The sequence below is a fragment of the Schistocerca nitens genome, chromosome 11, assembly GCF_023898315.1.
Source record: "Schistocerca nitens isolate TAMUIC-IGC-003100 chromosome 11, iqSchNite1.1, whole genome shotgun sequence".
Taxonomy (NCBI): domain Eukaryota; kingdom Metazoa; phylum Arthropoda; class Insecta; order Orthoptera; family Acrididae; genus Schistocerca; species Schistocerca nitens.
Window position 1 is genome coordinate 114462952 of NC_064624.1, and position 23217 is coordinate 114486168.

Genomic DNA, 23217 nt, shown 5'->3' on the forward strand with positions numbered 1-23217 from the left:
TGGAGCTCCCCATTCTTCTCTCTCACGATATTTAATGACTACTGAGGTCGCTGATACGGAGTACTTGGCAGCAGGTGGCAGTACAATGCACCGAATATGAAAAACATATGTTTTTGGTGGTGTCTGGATACTGGTGATCACATAGTATATCGTCCAATATTTGAAAAAAAAGTAAACTTGAATATCTGTCAGATTCTTTTTCAATGCGTATATACACCTTCTTAAATACACTGTCAACTGTATGATGTGCATACCAATTATATTAAATTTTACAGTTCTTTCTGGTATATGGAATCCATACGACATTTCAAGGACTGCCAATCGAAACATCGTGGCTTGTGAGATTGGAGCAGCATTTAAAACAGTGAAGACTATTAACCTTTATTTATTAAAAAGTAAATACACTGTACTTCCTTACTTCAGCTGTACATAAGATGCTATGCTAGGCCACTGTCCGTGCACAACCATTGCTGAAGTACCTGTTGATCAGCCACGGCCCCATGCCGAACCTGTTAACAACGTAAGCATAAGTGTTTACAATGACGAATACATAGTAACATTTCCCCTTAATAAAACAACAGATATTGGAATGGATTTTAAAAGTCGAAACTGAAACTACTACTGTAAAGTTCGAGCACATATGTGGTTACTATCAATGAAGTTCTATACCACAGCATTAAACGACTTTATTTGGAAAAGTTTACCGACGAGGCTCCGTGATGCGACATTGAGCTCGCATCCGTGACCACAGCCTTTTGAATCCCCACTATGGCACCCAGATTCAGTTTTTCACCGGTTTCTCTGAATCTGTTAGGGAAACTGCAGGCAAGGACACAGCCGATTTCCTACCTCTTGTTTTTTATTTTAATGAACATTCTTCTGACTGGCTTGATGCGGCCCGCCACGAATTCTTTTCCTGTGCCATCCTCTTCATCTCAGAGTAGCACTTGCCACGTATGTGCTCAACTGTTTGCTGGAAGTATTCCAGTCTCTCTAGTCTCCTCTAGTCTCCTCTAGTACCATGGAAGCCATTTACTTATCTCTTAACAGATGTCCTATCATCTTGTCTCTTCTTCCTGTCAGTGTTTCCCACATATTCCTTTCGTCTCCGATTCTGTGCAGCATCTCCACCTAATTTTCAACAATCGTCTGTAGCGCCACATTTAAAATGCTTCGATTCTGTTCTGTTCCAGTTTTCCCACAGTCCAAGTTTCACTTTCATACAACTCTGTGGTCCAAACGTACATTCTCAGAAATTTCCACCTCAAATTGAGCGCTATTTTTGATACTAGTAGATTTCTCTTGGTCGGAAAAGCCCTTTTTGCCTGTGCTTGTCTGCTTTTGATGTCCTCCTTGCTCCATCCGTTATTGGTTACTTGACTGCCTAGGTACCAGAATTCATTTACTTCGTCACCATTAATCCTGATGTTAAGTTTCTCGCTGTTTTCATTTCTGCCACTTATCGTTACTTTCGTCTGTCTTCGATTTACTCTCAATCCACATTCTGTACTCATTAGACTGTTCATTCCATTCAGCATACGCTGCAATGCTTCTTCACTTTAACTCTGGATACCAATCTCATTCTATCATTGCTATCCTTTCAACCAGAATATTAACCCCCTCCCCCCCACGAACCTCTCTTTTATTTCAATCAGTACTTCTTGCTTATGCAGATTAAACAGTAGGGGTGATAGATAACAACCTTGTCTTACACCCCTTTTAATACAAGCACTTCGTTCTTGGTCGTCCACACTCATTATTCCCTCCTGGCTCTTTCATATATTGTACATTACCCGTCTCTCCCTATAGCTTAACCCTATTTTTCTCAGAATTTCGAACATCTTGCACCACTTTACATTGTCAAATACTATTTCCAGCTCTACAAATCCTATGAAAGTGCCATGATTTTTCTTTAGTCTTGCTTCCATTATCAACCGCAACGTGAGAATTGCTTCTCTGGGGCTTTGTAAGGTGTCCGCATTTTTCGGACCTTACATAAGCTTCATACGTATGATACAGAATAAAATCCCCAGAAAATATCTCTATATTGTCAACAGGAAGTAATTTGGCAATCTCATGTACTGAATAACAAAACGATGTCTACCCTTATAACGACAGGGGGATGCCCAAATGAGATAAAGTGAACGCAGTTTGGAGAGCAGTGCAAGTGGCTAATGGCATTGGGAAACCCCAATTAACATTAACAAAAGAAGGCCCAACTGCAGTGCAGAAAGAAATAAGGCGAGTACAGTATAGTACTTTTTAGAATAAACACAGCCGAGACTGTGGGTAAATTGTGACACTACATTAACGAGGATAGCAGCGACCCAAGCAAGAAAAATAAGAATTCACATATAACGAGGAAGCAGTTAGCCGAAGCGATACTGTGTGACGTAGTAGAATCGCGATGGGGAGAGTAACGTCATATAAAAGAATTTTGAGAATTAAGTTAACACACAGAGAGCTCTGGTCTCGTGATGGGATACTCACATGTGTGTGGTAAAAGTAGCGAACACGTTGAGACTCAAACTTTACATTTGCGAAGTGAGGGCGGTATGTTTCACGTATCGTGGCGAGAAACGTAAAGCGGCAGTGCATATTCCTGCGGGAATTTCTGTGGGCTGAGATTTGTGCATGTCGCTCCTTCCCATAGCGAGTGTGGAATTGCCATTAATTTCGACTAGGGAACATTTAACATTGTACGGAATGGAGGGAAGTTAAGACTGATTGAATTCAGTCAAGGCCAGAGTAGGGAATTAGCGTTTCAGATCCAGCACGGAGACAACGCCGCCACTGTTTTCGATCGGTAATGTACCAACACGCTTTAGGCGAGTTAAAATGTTGAGTCGATATTTGCTCACTCCAACCTGCATACGTTTCGAATATAGAAATTCAAGAGTATGTGATAGTTTTGATTAGTTCAAAAGATAAAGTTCATTCTCCACCAACTTAGCCCATTGCTCATGTACAACAAGGTAGATGTAAATATCATTGATAAAGGTTTAATTGTTTCATTTGTCATAATATTTTCATATATAGAGATAAAGTTTTAATAATCACATATTCAATGTCTACATGGTAATTGACCTGTTGGGAGTTGAGAGTAATTAAATCTTTTTGTATTTACCAAATGAACCTTGAAAGGTTTGATAAATTAAAATGTAGAATGAGAAAGGGAGAGGTTGTGTTATCATTTTAGGATAAATCTTAAACTTGTCATATATAGTAATTTGCGTACTCTTGTAACGTCACAGTGGCATTTTAATTAATTTTAGACAGGCTTGAGATGACAGTTAAGATTGTGCCGGTACAAACCCCCGTTACTAGATGGACGTTTCTAGTAGGCGAGGACTGCTTTGCGGAGATTCCCGGAAGCGCGCGCCGCGCCCGCGCCAGATTCGCAGAGGTCGGTCTGCGCGGCCCGCAGCTGGGGGCACTGTTTGGTTTTCTGCGCATTACGCGAGAACTATGAAGAGCGATGCGGCAGTGGATTGTGGTCTGCAATGTGCACCTTCTGAAAGATCGATGTTTATTTCAAGTCACGAGACGCAAAAGCTATAGCAACCTCAAAATCGGTTACTATCACGAATACTGAAAGATTAATAAAAATAGTAAACAACAACTCACAGGGACGTGCAGCCACTCATTAAAAACGTTTCGTCATAGCGGATCGAGTGCCGTAGTCATACGTTAAGATTCATAATTAATTAAGCTCGTAAAGAGCAATAAACAAAGTTTGATGGGAAACTGTTTATAAAATCATAATCATCATCATCATCATTTAAGACAGATTATGCCTTTCAGCGTTCAGTCTGGAGCGTAGTCCCCCTTATAAAATTCCTCCATGATCCCCTATTCAGTGCTAACATTGGTGCCTCTTCTGATGTTAAGCCTATTACTTCAAAATCATTCTTAACCGAATCCAGGTACCTTCTCCTCGGTCTACCCCGACTCCTCCTACCCTCTACTGCTGAACCCATGAGTCTCTTGGGTAACCTTGCTTCTCCCATGCGTGTAACATGACCCCACCATCTAAGCCTGTTCGCCCTGACTGCTACATCTATAGAGTTCATTCCCAGTTTTTCTTTGATTTTCTCATTGTGCACACCCTCCTGCCATTGTTCCCATCTACTAGTACCTGCAATCATCCTAGCTACTTTCATATCCGTAACCTCAAGCTTATTGATAAGGTAACCTGAATCCACCCAGCTTTCACTCCCATACAACAAAGTTGGTCGAAAGATTGAACGGTGCACAGATAACTTAGTCTTGGTACTGACTTCCTTCTTGCAGAAGAGAGTAGATCGTAGCTGAGCGCTCACTGCATTAGCTTTGCTACACCTCGCTTCCAGTTCTTTCACTATGTCGCCATCACTGTTTATAAAATTCAATAGAAAATTCATGACGTAAAGAACGGCACTATATCATTATTTGGGTGGCATCACACGTATTTTAAACTAGTTAAGCTATACTATACACTTAACTTGCTGTATTTATCATTGTTTGCAAATTATTATTAACATTTATCGCCCATAATTAATTAATTTTTATAGATATGAATATTTTGAGCATCGGAATGTGTAGATCGCTATTGATTACGTCTAAAAACGGTGCCACATGCAGTCTTATGTTAAAACTTTGCAGCACAGATGTCAACACACAAATTTGCGCCAAGTGGCGAAAGTTTGCAAAAACTGAAACTTGATTTACGGGCGATAGAATAATCTTAGAAATTAATGTAACATAGTAGATTAGACGTACTTTTTAGGCGGTTCCGATGGTGTACTTATTTTTGTCGAGGGACGTATGTATCAAAATTTGTAACCTTAACTGGTGATACTGGTACTTGCATTACCAGGGGTGTTGACGTCCGAGCCTATATAAGCTAGTGGTCATCTTGGCCAGAGTTCAGTTGTTGTGTAGCCGCCCTTTTTCTGTTTTCGCTTTTTCGTCTACTACGTGAAAATCTGATTTCGTTTTTTACACATTGACTGTCATTGAACGGTTTTACTTTTATTTAATATTGTCCTAGCTAAGTATCAATTTCACCACTTTTAAAACCCAATGTTAAACGTGGGTCACTACACGTATAGTCTTCCCAACTCTGAGAGAAAAAATCTATAGTAGCTTTACTACCAATGTTTACAGACGACGATACTTTAACATTTCGTTCAATTGTTTTAGTTACGAATCGCTAGTTTGTTCTTGGCGTAGATCACGTAACCTTCACGTTTGTTAATCTAACTTAAATTAATCTTCAAGACTTGTATTATGTTTCAAATTAACAACGTCAGTTTATTGACAAGAATTATTAATAAATAGGTTAACTCATACGATCTCATTCAAACAAGTTCTTTAATTAGATGTCTAAGTAGGATTCCCACTAGCATCAGAGATGTTAGATAATATCCTGTCATTTTCGGTAAATAAGTTATTTCTATGATCACTAGTCGCGTGACGTTAAAGTTTCCCATTATCACAATTCAAAGTCCGAATCCAGTTATAATTTTCCATTCAGTAAAGCGATTAAATATTCACACGAATTGACATTAAAGCCAAAGAAATTACTATTCACCTTCCCATTTATCTAATCTGATAAAAGTCCAAATTAAAGTCTTGAATTGACAATCCTCAAAAACAATCTCGTCACGATCTATTCTTGATCCCCGTTTTGCCGGCCGCTGTGGCCTCGCGGTTCTAGGCGCTCAGTCCGGAACTGCGCGACAGCTACGGTCGCAGGTTCGAATCCTGCCTCGGCCATGGATGTGTGTGATGTCCTTAGGTTAGTTAGGTTTAATTAGTTCTAACTTCTAGGGGACTGATGACCTAAGACGTTAAGTCCCATAGTGCTCAGAGCCATTTGAACAATTTAATAAAGTCCCATTTGTTGTTCTCTAAAGCTGTACGTCCTAAATAACTTCCGAACGAGAACAGACTAGAGACTGGAGTATCGTAATTACAACGTATGGCTATTTATACGTTAATAAATACTGTCTTTGGTGTCCCAGGCCTACGTTCTATGACTATAATATTGATTTTCTTACGTATTGTAATAACTAATATTTTAATATTTTCTACTGTTTCTCCCCCTTCCCATGTTTCTAAAATTTATAATTTAATTTTCCTTTTCTTTTCTTTTGCTTTCTATACTAGATATTTCCCTCTATTTGTTTTTTATTTGTTTTTCGTAACTACTACTTGTGAAGGGACTTGGATCATTTTGTGAATTGATATTTTAAGGACATGGGAGCTAATTTGGGAGATATTTTTGTTTTTTCAACACTGATAGGCGCTGTAGGTGTTACAGTTGGTCAGTCGTTTTGGAGGGTGGGTGGCGAGCAAGCCCCACTTGAGGGTGGCCCATGTGGTCGTTTGAGAATCCTTTTTCGCGCAGATTTTTTTCGACGAAGAGTATTGTTTAATAGTGCAAGTGCTCAAGCATATATTTGGTGAACTGGAAGTGCTACGATTATTTGTGTGAGTGCGATTTACGAGGTGCACACGTCGTAGGTGAACATGTGACGAACTGTGATTTCGCGCCAAAACTGTTAGAACAAAGACGACAGTGGGACTTGTGGTTCTGTTCGAATTGATTGAATAACTTTCGATTATATCAGCCCACATTACTGCTATTGGGGGCTCGGAGTCAAATTATTATTAAAGAATAGCTGTAAACCGTCTCACCAGTGCTAATTTCATTGTGTGAAAGAAAAGGACAACGCCAATAAGTAGTGATTGAACTGTGTCGTGAAAAACTGATTTTTGTATAATAGTCGCCTAATTCTCGTTCCCTAGCATAAACTGTAGTTATATCTGAGTGAATAATTAATTCAAAATCTATAACAAATGCGCGGGTGTGGAAGTGTAGTAATGCACCAAGTGTGGAAATCATGCCCTGAGACTTACGTGAGAGCCAAAATTTGCAATAACATTTTTAACCAACATTTGTTTATGAAGCATTTCGTGGGAAAACGCTGAAACCGCACTTCTTTATTATTTTACCTCCACGTCGCAAGATACATTATCCTTTGGCGTGTAAAATACGTTATCCACTTGCATAAAACTGTAAGAGATTTCAGCCACCTTACAAATGGCTTACTCTGCCAGGATACTGAAGAAACAGCATTCGGCTGAGATATAAAATACAGGATTTTGAATTAACAGCATTCTGATAGTTTATCGAGGGTAAACAAAAAGCTAACTCAAAATGGAGAAAAATAGTTTTCATTTAAATGTGACTCAACTGTGTAGTAGTAAAAAAGTTAAGTAAATAAGTGTAGATAGATGTGTATTTGTGTATGTTTTAATTTCTAGCGCAATACATTGTTGTATTCGGTTGTGTTGAGTTCTGTCTCAAAACCAGTAACAAAAAAGGCTAAAGGAAAGACGAGGGAACGTATTGAATATAGGACTGTGTGAATCATATTTTGGGGTAGAGTCAAGTCGTATAATCTGATGTTAACGCGTGGTCAGGTTTGAAAAACTCACCAACAGCAACGCTAAGAGGAACGATCAAAAATGACAGAAAACAGTAGGTCAAGGTAGAGAGAAGTCATGGCAGACCTTCATGGGATCGAGTTGGACACGCAACAGCCAGATCAGCGAGAAAAACACGAAACAGAGGACGCAGAAATACTGAATGAGACCGAAAATGTAACACATGGTGTTCAATATGGTCAAAGAAATGGACAAGAGGACAGCATTACACATTATTCAGATGTAGAATCCGTTGACAGTAATTTACAGTTTGTAGAACCGAACGTGAACATATTGAATCAGACAGGTTTGCAACCACATGGAAGAACGAGTGTTAGTGCACCTACACTGTGATCAGAAGAGAAGGAAACGGTTCACGAAAAACGAGAGAGGGAATGGTTACATCAAATGGCAACGGGCGAAAATGATGCAGGAGTGGAAAACGCCAACAATATGGTATGTTGCAGCGGTTATTACAACAATATCAGGAATCAGACAAACGTTTGTTACAATAATCTCAAGAATCCGAAAATCGTTTAGAAGGGCGCATAACCCAAGGACAAAAAGAATTAGCAGGGCATTTAGAAGGGGGCATAACTCAAGGCAAAAAGAGTTAGAAGGGCGCATAGCACTGGGGCTGAGAGAAACTAACAAATAAATAGAAAAAACCAGTGATAGTATTCAAGGTCAGTTAGACCGAATCGGAACTGAAGCTCAAGAAGCACAAATTACGCTTCAAACGTTTGTTACAGGGCAGACACAAATGAGAACAGACATTGACACTGTCCCAGTAGACACGAATATGTTACATGAAGATACACAACAAAGTGTCAAAAAACTTAAACTACAGGTCGAAGCCTTTGCCATCAGAGCGTCGACGAAAGCGACACATATCATTGCTAAAGCGATGTCTCACAAAACAACAGCGAAAGCTGCATTTAGGAAATTCGATGCTCGTATTTTAAAGAAACAAGAGAAAAACGTACATCAATTTCAACGGCTCAGAAAGGAAGTTCTGCATTCAAAAGATAGTCGAGGAGACGCGGAAAGCGTTAGTGGGGAGTCGAAAACGACGACAGAATCTTCCTTAATGTTGGCAGATAATACTGTGAAGAAGGCAAATTCAGCAGCCGCCGATAATACGACAGAACGAGAATGCGAATGTACAGGTGAAGTGAGACAGAAAGGCATATGTGAATGTCAGTCCGAAAACGCAAACAGAAATCGGGAAATTAGTCCAAAACAACATAACCCAGAAGAATACGGTAACAGTAGGGAACAATGTGGTTTGCGACCACTTGCTCAAGAGAGAATAGCAGGTCAGTTGAGAATGAGGGTTGCAGCAAGGTTACGTACATCAAGCACAAAGCGTGACATACGCAGACCAAGCAATAGCGACACATTACGCAACACCTCAACATGTAGGATGAATACCAATGGGTTACAGTACAGTGTCTCACGAGCCAGAATTGCTTACAAGACAAGATACAGAGCCGGTAGTAGGTGTTATGCACGCATATTGCGCAATGAAACCTGCAAGTGATTCTGCGGCGCAATTGTCACAGAATGTTTGCGTAAATTTGATGCAAACATAGAACAGAATTCGAGTTCTCAAAACACAGAAGGTATGATGTCACAGAGCGAAGCAAGAAATTTTGATGGTAACCACTTTCTTACAGCGCGCAATAACCTGCACTCTAAGGAAGATACAAATAGTCTACACCCTCGCACATTTATTGATCAGTTCAAAGTAGGAACACCAGCACATTGCCCTGTGAAACATAAATTAGATTTCATTTGTGCACACATGGAAGGAAGTATAGCCGAAACCATGCAGAAAACAGTGGAAACTAGCAATTCGTATGATTCGTTTCGAGCAGCCTTTATAGCTAGATGTTGGTCACCTGTGGCGCAAAAGAGAATAAAGTATGGCGTATTGCAAAACGTCTCATTTGAAAACTCGCAAGAGAGAACTGCGGTCTAACTCTTTGAGAATATGGCGAAAAGAAATCAATGTTTAGACAGCCCATATAGCGATGGAGAAGTGATACAGATATGCAAAACTAAATTACCAATTAAATGTCAACAAGCACTGATAGGACGTGAGGGCGATAATTTTGAAACCTTTGAAGGTGTTTTCCGAGAGGTTGAGTTCATGTATGAAAATGACGCTCCAAGACGTCGTGAGTCAGGACAGAATAACTTTTAAAGGACAAGCAATAAAGAGACTAGTAATGGTAACAAGGGTAGATCGGTAATGGGATTGAGTTCCAGACGAAACGGAAATACTTAAATAAGTAGGGGTAGTGGAAATACGGGACCACAACGTAATGGGTATGGTTTTAATAATAATAATAATAATTGGAACAGGACATATGTGGACGAGAATAGGAATGGAAATTGGGGACTTCGGGAAAACCGACAGACTGATTTTAATCAGCGATGGCCAGGTCAATGGAGAGAAAGTAGATGTGGAGGTGGTGCAAGAACGCAACTACAGCCAAATACGTCAGGTAATTACAGGAGAAATGAACCACGGAGGTTGAATTACGTCCACCAAACCCAGGGAAGCATGTAGAAAGACATCAGGTATTGCAGGGGTTCAAGGGGCTGTTCCGCTGGAAAGCGACAGATTCGCGCCCTGCTATTGGGATGAAGAAGGTGTCGGGATTCATACAGCCATGCAAGGCTCTGCCACTGTTGCACTGCCCAGTGCTGAACATTTCAGGCGAAGTCGTCAGTGTCGTGCTGTTCATATTAGCACAAGCATGGGCCGTCGGCTGCGGAGGCCCATCGTTAGGAGTGTTCGGTGCACTGTGAGTTCAGACACACTTGTGCCCCGCCCAGCATTAAAGCCTCGTGTTGGTTCCGCCACAGTTGGCAGCCTGTCCTGTTTTGCCAGTCCGCCCAGCCTACTACATCCGACATCTATAATGCGAGGTGGCCGCCTAACCCTACGACGTCTGGACATGGTTTGTCCTTGGCGTTGAAGACATTCACCACAGCTCTCCTTGCGGTTTTTGAAATGCTCGTACCTAACCTCCACGCCATCGCAGTCTGCCCTCGGTCAAACTCAGACAGAGCGTGCGCCTTCACAATTCTACAAACAGACAGCACACTCACTGATACCACATGCACCGTATGTGTGTCTGATCAGCAGGCGTATCTCGCCGTCTGACGCCGCTATCGCCTGCATGGATTTATATCGATAGTAGGCCATTATGTTCTGGCTGACCAGTGTAGGTGCGAGTAGAATAACTGAGAAAAAACATTCTGTAATGGAACAAATATTATCGGCCGGAGTGGCCGAGCGGTTCTAGGCGCTACAGTCTGGAACCGCGCGACCGCTACGGTCGCAGGTCCGAATCCTGCCACAGGCATGGATGTGTGTGGTGTCCTTAGGTTGTAAGTAGGCTGTGGCTGTTTATGTTTTCTTATTGTCAACGTTACGTAGCGTTCTGTATGAAAATCACTGGCTGTGCTGTGTGCAGTCGGTGGCTAGTTTGCATTGTTGTCTGCCATTGTAGTGTTGGGCAGCTGGATGTTAACAGCACATAGCGTTGTGCAGTTGGAGGTGAGCCGCCAGCAGTGGTGGATGTGGGGAGAGAGATGGCGGAGTTTTGAAATTTGTAATACTGGATATCATGAACTGCTATGTATATTATGATTTTTCAACACTATTAAGGTAAATACATTGTTTGTTCTGTATCAAAATCTTTCATTTGCTAACTATGCCTATCAGTAGTTAGTGCCTTCCGTAGTTTGAATCTTTTATTTGGCTGGCAGTAGTGGCGCTCGCTGTATTGCAGTAGTTCGAGTAACGAAGATTTTTGTGAGGTATGTGATTTGTGAAAGGTATAGGTTAATGTTAGTCAGGGCCACTCTTTTGTAGGGATTATTGAAAGTCAGATTGCGTTGCGCTAAAAATATTGTGTGTCAGTTTAAGCCCAGTCACGTATATAAATTTTCAAAAGGGGATGTTTCATGTGGCGACCCTGCCAGGATACCTCATTGGAATCTTCTGATTTATTCTTGTAGTTCGTGTAATTAGTGTAGCTATTGTTTATTGCTAGTGCGTAATTATAGAGAGAATTTCCTTTGTAGTTGCAGTCTTTCATTGTTGTACAGTAAAACAGGTGTGGCACGCATGCAGATTTGCACCAAGTATTTCGCAGCTGCAATTAAGTAGATATTATTTTCAGTGCTATGTTAATGTGTTCTCTTATTTTTGCTCTTCAAATTGTGTTTTTCTGTGTTATCGTGTGAAATATTGTGACAATAATTGCGTGTGGAAAACGTAACACTAGGCTCCAAAGTAAACTGAGAAATGACACTGAAGACGAAAGCAGTGTGTTAGCGTCACCGTGTAATGAATTAACTAATGTTCAACATCGTAATTTGGTAATTGTGCATAGGGAAATAGAGCGGGCGGCAAACAATGGCGTAGGCAGTGAAACCATTAGTGAACAGGGAAGCATTATCGATCGATTGGTCGGCAACAGCTCGCCTCAGGAATCGAGAATGACAGGACACAATTTTGCAAATTCTGTAGATTCAGGTTTTGCGTCCTCACCATTTTCTCAAATAAGTCAAGACACATTTTCTGCTTGTCAAAATGTGAATGTTGCCAGTGCAAATGCACTGCCGAAAAGCGTAGAGGAACAGATACAAAATACTAATGCATTGTTATTACAGCTAATGCAACAAATGGAACAAAATCAGAGACAAACACAGCAAAAGCTTGAAAAGTTAGACACAATGGAACAAAATCTTCAAAAGTTAGACACAATGGAACAACACCAGAGACAAACACAGCAACGGTTAGACGCAATGGAACAAAATGTTTACACCACGCTTGAACAAACACGTGTAGATTTAACTACTGAGTTACATAAAATCGAATCGAAATGTCAAAAAGTCTGTAACGACGTAAAAACACAAATTTGTGAGCATTTTCAACCTATTTTTTTGCGGCATGAAAATGCATTACAGAATCACGAAGGAGCCATAAAAGAACTGCAAATTATTGTTCATGAAAATCATGAGACCTTGCAAGCTAAAATTGACTCAGTTGCATCTACCGATTCGGTTACGCAACTTGCAAAAACTCAGGAAAACTTAAAGGACACAGTAGAAAGACACATGGAGGAAATTAGTTCATTATCAGAGAAAGTAGTTGAACTTTTGGATCAGCTAAATAATTTATCTACGAAGGTAGATGATAATCTGAATGGCACAAAACTGGTAGTCTTTAATGACACAGAAGAGTGCGAACAAATTAGAAAATTCAAACAAAATCAGAGTCAAATTAATACGCAACACCAAAGAGAAATCCGGGAAGTTCAAGATCAGCTGACACAAGTAATACAAAAATTACATTTTGCAGAGGACACTCGCGCTCCAACACGGGAAGAGGTACTTAGAAATACGGAACAACCACAAAATAATAACACAGGACACTTTGGAAATTATGAAAGAAATTGGCAAGGCACACCGCATTTTGAGATGGAACCGCCGAAACGACGTAACAATGACCGACATGTGACTCGCCGACATTATAATTTTGACTATAAGCTGTTCATTACTAAACGTAAATTCAAAACATTTAAGAATTCTGGCAACAACATTCATCCACAAGCATGGCTCCATCAATTCTCTCATTGTTTTCCTCCCAACTGGTCATTAGAGCACAGATTAGAATTTATGTGTGGCTACTTGGAGAATGAACCAGCTGTAAGAATGCGATCGGTCATTCACGATTGCCACAGTGAAGGAGAATTTTACCATGTCTTCCTCTCAGCGTACTGGTCTCAAGCTACACAAGACCGAGTAAAACATAGCATCATAATGATGAAACGTTTCGAACAATCTGAATTTTCCAGTCTTGTGAAATATTTTGAAGACATGTTGCATAAGAATCAATATCTTTCAAATCCATACAGCCCTTCAGAACTCATCCACATTTGCTTAATCAAATTACCTGAACATTTACGACATATTATTTTGGTAGGACGTTGCAAGGACGACATTGAAGCTTTTCAGGGGCTCTTACAAGAACTGGAAATTGACACTGACAATCGCGGAACGCGAAAACAGGAAAACAGTCACTACAGGTCACATCTGTCACAATTCCGTGACGACAGAAACAATAACTGGACACGACAAGTCTATTCTTACAACGCAAATCATGACCAAAACAGACACCAGCCATATGACAACCACCGGCAGAGTAATAATAGTTACAGAGAAAGATCGCATTTCAGTAGTAGTGAATATGACAGAGATTACCGTAGAAACAGACAATATGGGAACAAAAACAATTATTATCAAGGGAGACAGAATAACTTTAGACGAAACGGTCCGGCGCGCAGTTCAGGGAGAAATTCTCCACCACGTGACCGACAAGAAAGAAACTATGGAATCTACCCACATGACGACAGACGATATAATCGTGACAACAGACCAGAATTTAATCAGAACTGGTGGGTTTCAAACAGGGCAGAGCCCTCTCGACAAGGTGAACTTGTAGATGTTAGACCTCCAAATTCCAGTAACGATGCGCGGCAACTAAGAGACAGACAATGACTCGCACCGCAAGCGGACATGTAACCCATCTGGCTCCGAGAAAAATTACATAGACGCTAACATTGAGAAAAATTTTAGCATTCTTTACCGATGTACCATATACCACATGATAATTCCACTGAAGCTGAAACTCTGCGTACTAGGAAGAGTAAAGGTTTACACTACATATCACATGTAAAACCGTTTATTGAAAGATAATCTGCTTTTTAACTTTGTCTTTGCCATAAATCCTTTCACTTCACATTTCTTGTATGCATTGTCAGACTTAGAAACTGTTACCATGCAACAATGTTTGAAGTTAAATATCCAATCAAGAACCAAGAGAACTTATTTAAACAGAAATTACGAATGCATTGTTATAGTGAACAGATGTCACAGTGTTATTGTGTGTGTACATTCTTGCTTGTTAGTTGCACGATTATGTAACGACTATAAGGCTTACATACTTAGAACATATACTGGTACTGCTAATGAGATTTTAATGCAACATTTTGGTTTACTTGAAAATACATTCTGGATTTAAAGTACTTTCTGTGAGATACCAGACGACACAGTGGTTAGTTTATGTGACAGCTACACGATTTTATCACGACGCTACTAATGAGTGACAATTTACAATTTTGCTTTTGCAGTGTTTCTGTTTTATATCTGCACAGTTTTCTGTTTTATTGTGGAAAGTAAAACATGTTTTAGTAGTAACTTTTGTGGTATAGCTACAATGAGACAGCCTTTTGCGTAGCACAACAATACATTACAGTACAGTACTTTCTTCATCACAACAATAAGCGTAATAACTACGTTATTTATACGCAAAGCATTTCACTTTTGTTTATCATGAGGTAAGTACATTGACTTCTGCAGAACTTAGCTTTCGGAGGACGATAACCACGAGACTTACACAGAGATTATCTTACAACATGACGCACAGTTTAGCGCTACAGTACACGTATTTGAGTGATTAATTTCGCACTTAAAACATTTATTTTTTTTAGATATTTGAAGTACAATGATACGAGGGTTTTCCGTGATACATTTCATTCCATTGCTGTAATCTGTAACACCTGAGGGTATAATTACATTAATCCTCAGGGGGGTACACGCTTACTTTGTGTACCATGTGTGTGGCAAGCACAAGGAGCCCTAGCTAATATAGTATTTGCTTATACAACTTTACACATCGGTACCATATTTCTCTAACACAAAAATTACACAGCTATATGATCATTTAACTGAGAGAGACAAACATTTTTTTTACTACGTCAGTGACAGATGTTCACGTAATTACACAGTTGGATAACTTCACGCTTACGAAATTGTATTTTGTCTGTACTTTGTGAACTCTTCATATTTTTTCAGAACCATTGTGATACTATGAGAGCTTTGAATGATGTATTTGGTATGAGATCATGATTTTTAAGGTACGTTTGAGGTAGATGACACTGTTGAAATGAGCAAAGAATATTTTTTAGGGTTTGAAATTATTGCAGAAAGCTACGGTGTTTTTGAGATTTGACTGAGGTGTTTTGATGTTATTTTTACGACGACGATGTGTATTATGGTGCTGAGATGTTTATGATCAATAAGCTGATGCTATATGAGGAATTTGATTATGCTACGTATCTGTTATGATGAAATATTGAAGAAGTGTCGACGAATATTTATATGTGTAATAAGATAAGGAGTAATGAATAGTGGTTAGGGACTCTGACTTGTGAAAAAGGATGTTGGAAACCAAGAATCGTACTTTAAGAGTTATGAAATGTGTGTAAATGCGTGAATGTATCACAATGCCGGCGAAAATTTTTTGGACACTGTTATATTCATAAGATTTTGTATCTACACATTTGCAACGCAAATTCTCGACCTGTGAAATATTTTATATGAGACTGTCACTGTAGCGGAAACTGCTGTCGTAAATATTTCCGTAAGAAAGTTAAGTGACCACCTGCACGTAATGCGTTGTGGGCACCCAGCTGTGTCAGACGCCTGGAGAAAAAGCCATTAGTGTGTGCCTTTTCAGAGGCACGGGTAGAAAAAAAAGGGAGGCCATTATCCTCGCTATTGACATTCCTTTGTAGAAAGCATCGCAAATACGACACGCTCAAACCTGAAAACATATGATTATTCTGTGGAGCTCTTAATTTATAATATTTACTAAAATGCCTAATGAAACGATGAGAAACATTTCACGGCTATTGTCTCGCTAGTTGAGAGAAATGCCATATGGCTTGCTTTATGTATTTATTTACTCATTTTGTTTAATATCTAGTTTCTAGCTGCACTGCAGCATTGGTTAAAATAAAATTTAATAGATGTACTAATATAAATATTTTATGCCTACAGATCCAGTAAATAATTTTATGATCTATTCAAAAAAACGAAGGAGCATAAAAAGACATTTCCGTTCACAGGAATTGCATACGGAATTTTCTTTTCAACTACTTGGTAATTTTTTTGGTAGAATAAGTTCTTGTGGTGCACCACTTTAATTACATAGACATTAAGATGTGAATATGCATTTCCCTTGTCTGCATTGTTGTCTTAAGTGTAATATTTTTTTCTGCTAGAGCTATGTCATGTTTAGATATAAGATTTCATTTGCTGCTGCTGTTTGCCAGGCATAGTGTTACTGAACTTGACTTTGTGTTACTCTGCTAAGCCAGTTTACTACTGATTTATTTTTCTTGTTTGCTGCTCATTGCCTTATACTAGTTGTAATATTGTTGCTTACTTTGCCAATTTGAATTTTTTGTCATTGCTGTTTGTGTTAATTGTTTTGTGCTGCTGCATTGCCTCGTCCCTTAGTTTAGCATCTGAGCTCAGTAGATTTAAGTTAGCTTAAGATGGGGTAGGCTATATGAGAGAACGAGTTGTGATGAATTGGAAGAAATGCATTGAGAAGCTGTAAGAAAATGGTTTGGCCAAAAAAGTATTTTGAAAGGGGATATGAACCAAAAAAGTAGGGTTTAGGGACAACAGGTTTAGGTAGGATTTTCTTGGAAATAAATAATGAGGTAAGAAATATGTGAACATATAAATACAGAAAGCATGCTTGGATAGGATTTTTTTTGGTGGAAACAAATGTTGAAATAAGACGAAAGATCTATGGAATGAAGTTTTTAGGTTGGACTGCAGTACCAAATGTTACACTGAAAACAAACCCTGCCCTTTCCCTTTCTGTTATTCCGCTATGTGTTTGTGTACTCTTGTATATTTGTGTTCTTCATGTCTTTATGTGTTTATCTGATGAGAGTTACATTGTAGAATTTTTCTGATAATATGTTATTTACTTTGAAAAGATGTTTAGACATTATTTATTCTGTTTTGTTGCTCATATGTGAAGGTGATGTTTCAAAAGTTATTCTGATCTTTTATGTATGTACTTATGTCATAATTCCTGTAACACTGATGTATATGTCTATTTCTATTCTTTTGTAAAGCCTGTATTACTACAAATGTTATCTGTATTATAATGTTTTTAATAATGTATTTTGTACCTTTGTTATTGTATTCTTATGTTATAAAATTGTAATTGACACCAGTTCATCAAATTAAGTAACTTGTAAGTTACATTTCACTGCACACGTTTCTGTTGGTCATAGTATATGGACAATATGTGAGAAGTAGGGACTGTTAGTGTTTGCACGCGTGTTAATAATTCAGCAAGGGACTGAATAACAGCATTGCTGGTTCTAAGGACAATTTCAAAAACTTTGTGAGTGCACAAGTGGTGGTTTATGGACTTGCTATATTATCCACAAGACTCTTCAATGGTCATTGTGCACCTGCACAGTCACAACAGATGGCTGCTGGCCATTTCTGCAAGGACTACAGTGGGTCTACACCTTTGCTGACTCACCAGTACCATTATTTCTACAAGGACTGCAGTGGGTCTGCACCTCTGGTGGCCCACCAATACCGTAATCTCTACCTGGACTACAGTGGGTCTGCTCTGTGATGACCTACCCACCAATACTCTTCAAAATTTCGACTGACTCTGCTGTGGGTTTGCTCTGTTGTGGACCAATACCTGTCTGCATGTCAAGAGTCAGCACTGTCTTTCCGTTGGAAGGACAACACTACTTCTTCAAGATTGCATGGAAATCCACTAGTTCCGTGTGCATTTTCTTTTACTGCTCAGACTTTGAGAAAAACACTGCAATGTTACTGTGATGAATGATCAGGACTGTCTTTATGGACTGTGAGAAAATTTTAGCTTTTGACCAACATTGTATCAATAAGTGGGTGCATTTGATATCTTTGTTATTGTAATTATGAAAAATTTTATCAAATCATTATTGGTCACTGCCCAAAACAATTTGTAACATTTTTTGTGGGAAGCATGGGCGCTATGTAAGTAGGCTGTTTATGTTTTCTTATTGGCAACGTTACGTAGCGCTCTGTACGAAAATCACTGGCTGTGCTGTGTGCAGTCGGTGGCTAGTTTGCATTGTTGTCTGCCATTGTAGTGTTGGGCAGCTGGATGTTAACAGCACATAGCATTGCGCAGTTGGAGGTGAGCCGCCAGCAGTGGTGGATGTGGGGAGAGAGATGGCGGAGTTTTGAAATTTGTAATACTGGACATTATGAGCTGCTATGTATATTATGATTTTTCAACACTATTAAGGTAAATACATTGTTTGTTCTCTATCAAAATCTTTCATTTGCTAACTATGCCTATCAGTAGTTAGTGCCCTCCGTAGTTTGAATCTTTTATTTAGCTGGCAGTAGTGGCGCTCGCTGTATTGCAGTAGTTCGAGTAACGAAGATTTTTGTGAAGTAAGTGATTTGTGAAAGGTATAGGTTAATGTTAGTCAGAGCCACACTTTTGTAGGGATTATTGAAAGTCAGATTGCGTTGCGCTAAAAATATTGTGTGTCAGTTTAAGCCCAGTCACGTATATAAATTTTCAAAAGGGGACGTTTCAAGGTTAGTTGGGTTTAAGTAGTTCTAAGTTCTAAGGGACTGATGACCTCAGAGGTTCAGTCCCATAGTGCTCAGAGCCATTTGAACCATTTGAAGAAGTATTTAAACTGATATTCGAATGAAAGAAGTAGGAAAATACTCCGGAAATGTCAGGAATAAAGCAATATGTACTTGGGAACTAAGCACAGGGATACCATGTCAAGAAAGCTGCACAAAAATTGTGAATAAATCGAAAAAGAAATGATCGTCGGAAAAGATAAATTCAGCATACAGAAAAACCAAAACCACATCCGTTGTATTAAATGGAGGAGTGTCAACATTAATAGCGGAGAAAGAGTTATGATGTTAAACGCAGAGGAGAGAGAGGATATGTGGAAAGACGGTGTTTAATGGCTTTAGGAGGGAAAAGAGCTGTCAGTGACGAGCTGGAAGAAGAAACAGGTCAATAGGGGGTTCATTATTACTGTCAGAGTCTGACACAGTTATGAAGGACTTGCGCTTGAATAAGGTAAAAGACATAGATACTCAAGTTTTGCAATTCCTAAATGCACTGGGATTAAACGCAACAAAACGACTTTTCATGTTGTGGTGGAGACTTTCGAAAATATCATCGTTATAATTCCAAAGGTAGTAAAGGGAAATAAATGCGAGACTTATTGCACAATCAGTACAGTAGCTCAAGAATGCAAGTTTCAGAAACAAATAGCATAGGATGCAAAAATAGTTGTGGACGTGACCGATGGTTTTGCTTTAGAAAAGGTAAAGGCAGTTCTGAAGAAGCAACACTTAAGAAAAGGCTCTTTTATGGGATTTTCAGACCTAGGAGAAACGTTAGGGAATGTCGAATGGTGAAGGATTATCGAAATTGTGAGAAAATAACAGTGAGTATTACGGAAAGACGTGAAATATACATATGTATTAGTATCATAAAGTAACAGTACTGAAGACAAATGACGAAGTGCTCGTATTAAGAAAGGTATAAGACAGAGATGAACTCTTTCATTCTTACTGTTCAATGTGGCCGCGCGGAGTGGCCGCGTGGTTTGAGGCGCTATGTAACGGATTGCGTGGCTCCTCCCGCCAGAGATTCGAGTCCTCCCTCGGACATGGGTGTGTGTGTTGTTTTTAGCATAAGTTAGTTTAAGTAATGTGTAAGTCTAGGGACCCCAGACCTCAGCATTTTGGTCCCCTGGGAATTCACAAACATTTGAACATTTTGTTCAACGTGTACATCGCAGAAGCAGTGACAGGTTGGTCCAGGAGTGGGGTTAAACCACAGAGTGAAAGATCACCAGGGATAAGATTCGCAGATGACATTGTTCATGTCAGTGAAAGCAAGGAATATTTGCAGAACATACTGAATAGAATGAACAGTCCACAGAGCACAGAAAATGGACTGAGAGTAAATCGAAGAAAGGCGAAAATACTGAGGTGCGGAAGAAACGTGGTTTGTGAGAAAGTCTATTGTTATCAAAAAAAATTTTCTTGTTTTGAGAAAGATATTTCTGAAAATTTGTCTTTGGACTGCAGCTTTGTGTCAGACGAGGAAATCCCAGAAAGAAGAGAGACAAAGCATTTTGGACGTGGTGCTATAGAAGGATGTCGAAAATTACGAGGACTGATGAGATACGGAATGGGGAGCGGAGAAGATTATATGGAAAACATTTACAAAAAGAAGAGACGTGATGATGGCTCATGTATTAAGAATCAAGGAATAACTATTATGATGCTTGAAGGAATTACAGAGACTGGAATATACGGAAAGAACAACTGAGGACGGAGGGCGCAACTGCTGCTCTGGGGCGAAAAGTTGGCACAGGAGGGGGAACCGCTGCGGCCACTGGAAAACCTGTAGGGACATTGATCAACGAAAAAAAAAATGGCGATTTAGAAGATTGTTGGCCTTTTTAACTGGCATTCTTGCTTACTTCTGCCAATATAATGTGTGTCTGATATTCAAATGACAGGAAAGAGAGCGTTGACAACTGAATATATTTGAATTTCCATTGACATTTGCAATCAAAGTTCATCATGAAACCTGTACTGAAGCTGTGTTTCGTTGTCTTCTGCTACCAGACAGTGCTACTGGTTGTGCCATGTTTACATAGAAAAGACGTACAGGAACGTCTTCATGTTCTTACATGTTTCTTCTCCCCACATTACTTTAGGTATCTAGTTAGTAAAGTTTTATCGAATACTTTTATGGAAGAAAACTATATCCCTCAAGGAGATGTTTCAACTGTGACGTGGTTTCTGATGGCTATAACTAACGATACCTCAATGGACTGTTCGGGCACTTTAGTTGCGGAGAGTTTTCCAGTTTTCAATGCATCTTTCACAATTGCAGCAAGTACGCACCAACTGCAGATAGATGACTAGAGAGATGGGCACACAGACCTGGATTCAAGTAATTGTCAGAAAATAAACTGCATGTGTTGCTTGTTAACAGTTCCCGTCATCCTTTCCGTCTTCCAGAACTGAAACTGAGGGACATCTTTTTAAATTTGAAGGCGTCGGTGAGGTATATGGGCATCCATTTTCATCAGGCGTTCAAGTGCCTGCCACATCTGAGGAACTTTTGCTCTCGATCCATCAAAGCCCTTGAAATTTTAAAGCGTGCAGCACACAGAGTTTGTGAAGAAGATCGAGCAAGCCTGATCCAGTTTTAAAGATCGTTTGTCTGGTCACAGCTTCATGATGGATCAGACCTTCTAGACCGTCATATTTGGAGGTCCACTGGGCGGGCATTAGACTGGCAACAGGTGCATTTGGAGCCTCTTCACCGAAGATTGCCACCCACCACTTCTAATCTGATGGAAGCTGCTTGCCGTAACCCATCTCCATGGCTGAGGTCGCTAATGCAATCCTGTGCAGTGGCGCTTGACCTGGTGGTAAGGCAGTTTTGATTCTGGCGGCGGAAAGAAGTTTTTACTGCCAGTATTTGGGTGGCGAGGGGAGGACAGGTGGTGGCGTAAAGCTCCTGGTCACCAGGCTCTACGCCAGTGTTCTCGTTTGAATACCAAAGCTCTCTGCAGTGTCTCACGAAGTGGGGGCATGCAACACTGTTGATGGTGGTTTGCCTGCTGGATGGGGATGTTTAGCCTGGTGGCCCCCTTTGTGTCATTCATGAGGAGCAGGCCATGTGCCAGCACTGGCTTTCACCCTCTCCTTTCCCATGTCATCATCATACAAAACAAACACACACACAACACATACATGGAATATTACAAATATTGTAATGGATCACGTTGTAAATAAAAATAAAACAAAGAAGCTACTCACTGTGCAACAGGCTTACAAAATGTCTTGTAAAATCTAATGGCCAGCATACCATACTGATTGTATCCCACTCATAGAGTGGCTTTTCGATAATCGTCTGTGAGCAGTGGGACCATTTGGGAACCGAACAAGGAGCTGTATTTTAAAAGAGTTTGTGGCGAATACTAAGGCTTACAACACAGGTGCAGTAATTCACCACCATATTATGTTTAGAAGCCATTACTTAATTTGACTGATTTTAAAGATCGTAATTTTTTAGGTATATTTACTAACGTCTTACATGAACACATGAATTTTAAGATTGTTTATTGAAATGTATCTAGACAGAGAGAATCCCTTGGGTGCTCGATGGTTATCTCTGATTGTGTCCTCAGAGTCTGCCTACCAGATGCTTTCACAATCCGTCATGTTGAGCTATAGGATATTTGGAAGGCCCTGTATCGTATGAGATGATCCAAGGGAAACATGTTTCTAAACTGATCCAATACCCTTAGTGCTCTACAGGCTCTTCAAAATAAGCATGTAGGTGAAAAGGTTTCGTAAAATATACGAACTGCGTTTCTCTTGCGGCCACAATGTGGATGGGTGGTGGTGTTCTGCCAGGTACCTGGGCTGGAAACCAGCAGGTAGATATAGAGGTGAAGGAGGCCTGTAGGGAGTGGCAGTTGGAGACAGCATCATTCCCTTGGAACCTGTGAACTCACCGTTGAGCCAGAAGGTCAGGCGTGAATGGGAAGGTGAGTGGCTTGTCACCGTTGCTCTTTGTGGGTGGCGTTTTCTCCATAGAAAGTTCCAGCCATTTCTGAAATTCGTTGAACTGTCCAGATTACACTCTAAGCTGTTAGGTTGAAGGAGTTTCAGAGCGATGTCTCATCCCTTACCAGTCCAACCTTTAGTCAGCTGCAGTTCCTGCTGCTCCATTTAAAATCTTTCATTGTACCTTTCCTCTTT